This window comes from Bos indicus, chromosome 24, assembly GCF_029378745.1.
Source record: "Bos indicus isolate NIAB-ARS_2022 breed Sahiwal x Tharparkar chromosome 24, NIAB-ARS_B.indTharparkar_mat_pri_1.0, whole genome shotgun sequence".
NCBI classification, from domain to species: domain Eukaryota; kingdom Metazoa; phylum Chordata; class Mammalia; order Artiodactyla; family Bovidae; genus Bos; species Bos indicus.
In genome coordinates, this window is record NC_091783.1 from 62,596,398 (window position 1) to 62,601,502 (window position 5,105).

General features: G+C 50.9%; 1 long non-coding RNA gene across 1 annotated transcript; it reads right to left on the minus strand.

The window, feature by feature from the left end:
• Positions 1-4,821, minus strand: LOC109557828 (uncharacterized). The gene is made up of 3 exons (XR_011563888.1): positions 4,085-4,821; positions 3,747-3,928; positions 1-1,138 (listed from the first exon to the last, which is right to left on the minus strand). It is a non-coding gene; the product is annotated as an uncharacterized lncRNA (long non-coding RNA).
• Between the last annotated feature and the right edge of the window lie 284 nt (positions 4,822-5,105).

The window sequence follows — 5,105 nt, forward strand, 5'->3', positions numbered from 1 at the left end:
TTTTAAAATTTTACTCAGTTGAATTTTATTTTAATAGGGCTTATAGCTTATTTTGGAGAAGGCAATGGCATCCCACTCCAGTACTCTTGCCTGGAAAATCCCATGGATGGAGGAGCCTGGTGGGCTGCAGTCCATGTGGTCACTAAGAGTCGGACACGACTGAGCGACTTCACTTTGATTTTTCAAATGGCAACCCACCCCAGTGTTCTTGCCTGGAGAACACTGCAGGAAGTGTCATAAGACGCATATCCCTGGGACATGCAGGAAGTGTCATATGTGACGCATATCCCTGGGACATGCATCACAAGAGGGCATGTCCCAGGGATGGGGGAGCCTGGTGGGCTGCCGTCTATGGGGTCACACAAAGTTGGACACGACTGAAGTGACTTAGCAGCAGCATAGCTTATTTTAAGATTATATTTGGCTTTTAAGAGATTGTTATAGATTCAATTGAGCTTACTATGAACGCTGTCGGATTCAGGATCTCCGAAGAAGATTTAGCTTCAGGACCAGGGACCAGGATTGATCACTCAAGAGCGTTTGTGTAGCAGAGTTTTATGACAGTGGGAAAAGGTCAGAGAAAGCTTCTGACATGGACAGCAGAAGGGGGTGGAGAGTGCCCCCCCTTGCTAGTGTTAGCAAGGGATGTATATACTTTTTAAATTAGTTTCTACATTAAATCAAAAGAATGTCTCAAGTTTGTGAAAGGTTTACCAGACCCACTCCCACAATTAGCATTTTAGGATAAGAGGATTAGAATTTAACAGAAAGATCCTACCAGACCTATTCCCATAATATACATTCTAAGATATCAGGATTAATCAGAAGGTTTTCAGGAAGGAGAAACTGTCCTCAAGCAGGATACATTGTTGTTATATGATCCCTAGTACAGAGTTTAAGTGGCTCAGATGGGAAAGCATCTGCCTACAATGTGGGAGACCCGGGCTGGATCCCTGGCTTGGGAAGATCCCCTGGAGAAGGAAACAGCAACCCACTCCAGTACTCTTGCCTGGAAAATCCCATGGACAAAGGAGCCTGGTAGGCTACAGTCCATGGGGTTGCAGAGTCAGGCATGACCGAGCAACTTTACTTTCTTTCACAGAGTTTAAACTGAGTTGTGTAATCGTCAGTTCTGGGCCTAAAGAAAGAAAGGAAAAACAAATGTTTTAAGTGACTAAGACTAAGAAATGTAGAGGGAAAAAGATGTTTGTCCTTTCCTCCTCCTTGAGAACTCCAGACCCTCTCTCCTCAGCTTCCCCTGGACTTCTTATCAACCTGCCTACGAATTGACTCTCTCACTTTGAGCACCTCTTCAGCCTGTGAGCTCCATGAGAACATCAGGCCAGAAAGATAAAAGACCTTGAGTAAATGTTATGATGACTGAAGAGCTGTACAGATAAAATGACTAAACAGAGTCCATGTGAAGGTTACATTCACTGAAGATTAGCTTTTCCTTCCTCCTCCCTCCCTCTTTCCAGAACAGAAGTTCAAGGGACCTTATATCACCCTCACCTCGTACGGAACTCCAGTGGTCTGGGTGAGTTTTATCTTTTCTCTATTTGTACACTGGAAGACATTTCATGACTGTACCCCTCAAAACTGAGAAAATTACTACTTGAGGGGCAGGGACCCTCCATGTTGTCTAAGTCAAAAGAGAACAATATGTGAACACAGAATATTGGGATGACTTGGGCCCCTGGGCAGCTGGAAGGAGGGAGACAAAGGCAGAGGGGTGTTGTTTCCACCTCCCTCCTCCCAACATGACACATTTGTCTCTCTTTTTACTTAATCAATCTGATTCTGATTATCTGGAGATTGACATGTCTGCTGGTAGATGGTATGGTCTTAGGTCACAGCATTAAAGGCCACCAGACATCAGTTCTGAGCTGTTTGCAAGACCTAGGACAAGTCTTCAGCGTCTTAGATCCGCTGTTTTATCCCTAAGCATTGACAGCGGTACTACCTGTGTGAGGGCCCAGAGGCAGAGGCGTCGGCACTTGGGATTGGTCACTGGGAAAGGCTGCAGCCCCGTGAAGGCTGCCCCTAGAACCCCAGCCGGAACACGAGTGGTACGTGGAATATCTGGATGAAGCAGTGAAGATGTCAGCAAGAGTCACTCAGTTGGTGCCAGGACAGCATTGAATTAGAGCACTGGGCTTTTCTCCACTCACTTCCAGAGGGTCAGGCCCTATTGCCACTGGCCACATACCCTGAGTGATAACCATCTCCTGGGAACTCCAAGTCACAGCCTGATGGCTGGGCCTCCACAGGGCTGAAGGATGTGTCAGGAGCGGTTTGCCCACAGATGCTGGGCACTCCAGGGCTCTGACAGGGGCTGGTGAGGCTGGCATGGCAGGGCCCCACAGCACAGAGTATTGGGGTGCCTGGTTGGAGCTGCCATCATCTAGGGCCATAGCACCATGAAGGCCCCTGGTAATTTCTGAGCTCAGAAGCTAAAGCAAGGTTGAGCCTGATTAGTACTTGGTTGCAAGACCAGCTGGAAAGACCAGGTGCTGTGGACTTTCCCGCTTGTCTCTTCTTTCATCTCTCTCACCCTTGTCCACCTCCCCCTCTGCTGGCACAGATGGGCTCTCCTTTGGCCATTGGGAGGTGCACCTATTGTTGAGTCTTGGCCTGGGTGGGTGCTGTGCGGGGTTCTGACAATGGGCAGCACAGTTGTGCTGGCGTCCTCTGTGCTTGCTGGCCGCTCTGGGTTGGTGGGCAGGTTGAGTGCCTACAGGAAGGCAGTACTTTATGCCATGGAACTGTCTGCATAAAATGGTTCTAATGGTGACATTGGACCTCTGTGTATTTTCCACATTAAAAAAACTGTAGCATGTCTCTCTGTGTGTGTGTGTGTGTGTGTGCATGTGTTAAAGACTTAGGAAAATTCTGAAGTCAAACAAAAAATTGGATCACATGATAAAATATGAATAAGCTTCAAAAACATGACACTGTGTAAGAAACCGGACCTAAATGGCCACAGTTGTACAAACCCATGTGCTTGAAATACACAGAATAGGCAATTCCATAAGGATGAAAGAGTGAGGAATGTGGAATTTAAAGTGACTGATTAAGGAACACTAGGTGTCTTTGTAGGGAGATAAAATATAAAATATTCTGGATCAGATAGTGATGATGGCTACACAACTATATAAATAGGCAATCACTAAAATATAGTGCTCAAAGTAGAATTTTTTGGTATATGATATATATCTCAACTTAAAATGATTAATTTGATTTTTTTTTCAAAAATAACAAAACCCACATATTATCCTCAGTGCTTTATGTGGTTCTCACTCTAAGCTCTGTAGACATAAACAAAGGTGCCTGTGTCTGTGTGTGCGTGCTCAGTCATGTTTGACTCGTTGTGACCCCATGGCCTGCAGAAGGCCATGCTCCTCTGTTCATGGAATTTTCCAGGCAAGAATACTGGAGTGGGTGGCCGTTTCCTACTCCAGGACATTTTCCTGATCCTTCACTGTTTCTTCAGAATTTGTCTCCAGAGCAAGGAGTCAGGCAGCACCACTCACCTAGGCTGAGACTCAGGGCACACACAGGAGTGGGGACGCACTCTGGTGGGAAAGAGGGAAAGTGTGTCCTGCTCAGAGCGTGTAATGTGGGGAATCCGGAGACAGGCTGGCAGGAAGAGGGCCATCCCAGGTGACTGCTTAGATGAGATTTGGCTTCCCCCATTTGGTACTAAATTGAAAGGAAGAAAAATAAGGAAGGTGACAGTCACTGACCACGCACTGAATCCTGGAGCCCATTGCTGCAGGGGCTGGGGTCTGGTTTTCCAGGTCGGTTGCTGCAGGGCAGGGCCTCGTGGCTAGAAGGAGAGGTTCCCCAACTTCCCAGTGTGTTAAGAAAGTTCTTCACTTCAACATCCTTCTCTGGTCGTCTTCAATTGGATACTCTGTGGATAAACCTGAAACAGTGTTTCTTAAATTAACTGCAAACAAAGGTAATAATTACGTTATTGTTGAGTAACAATGATAATGGTGATTTTCATTATAATTAATTTCGAGATTTCTCACTGAATACCTACATTACAATACAAATAGTAACAAAAATCCCCAACAACCTGTCGGGCCATCTGGTCGACCTCGCCACAGAGGCCACCAATCTGTCGGCTTTGTGATCCTCACACAGACGTATCCGCGTCTCACACCCACGAAACACAGCGCCTCCACACGGACACCATCCTTTCTACTTCCGAGCCCGAGGAGAACAGAAGGGACTCCTGGCGCCCCTCGAATAGATGCAGCCGGACCCGCAGGAAATCCGTCTGCTGAGTCCTGAGCACGTCACCGGGAACCGTGGCCGCCTGGGAGCAGCGTCAGCGCCGGGAAGGCAGCGGGACGACCGTTCCCCCAAGGTGGCAAGGAAGCGCTTCCGGGCGCCCTTTGGGGAGGAGGACGGGCGGCCCGTGGTCCCTTCCGGTGCCTCCTGTTCTGGACACCAGGGCCGGCCCTCTCCGGGGAGAGGACACACGTTTGTGAATCGGGACTATCGGGGTCCATGGGGGAGGCTGGGAAGACTGGACATGTCTGCGTGCGTCCGTGTGGTCCGCACCTCCGGGCGAGTGGGAAACATGGAGAAGGTGTAACCCCGCGGACGCCGGCGCCGTGACCTTTCCTGCTCGTGCTCAGCTGCCCCAGCGGTGCCCGGGGGCAGAAGGGGCCTCGCGGCGCTCTGGTCCACCCGGCCGGGCAGCGACACCGCCCGCCGCCGCCCGCCCAGGCCGCGGACCTGCAGCTCGAATCTCCGGCGACAGCAGGCTCTTCCCGGGTCTCATGGCACCGGGAGCGTTGCCGCTGTCACCCCCGGCCTCTGGAACTCTGCCCCGGGCTCGGCGGCCGAACCTTCGCGGGAGTCGCCAACGTTCCCCGGGAAGGGACCGGCTCACGGCGTCCTTTGGGTGGCTCCCGACGGGCGGCGCACACGGCCCCGGGCGGACCCCGAACGCCGGGCCGCCCTGACGCCCCGCTTGTCCCGGGCGTCCGCCTGGGAGCCGGCTCCCGGCCCGGCAGGGCGCGGAGACCCAGACACCAGATAGGAGGGCGGGAGCTGGGAAGACCTCCCCGGGCAGCTGCGGGAGAAGG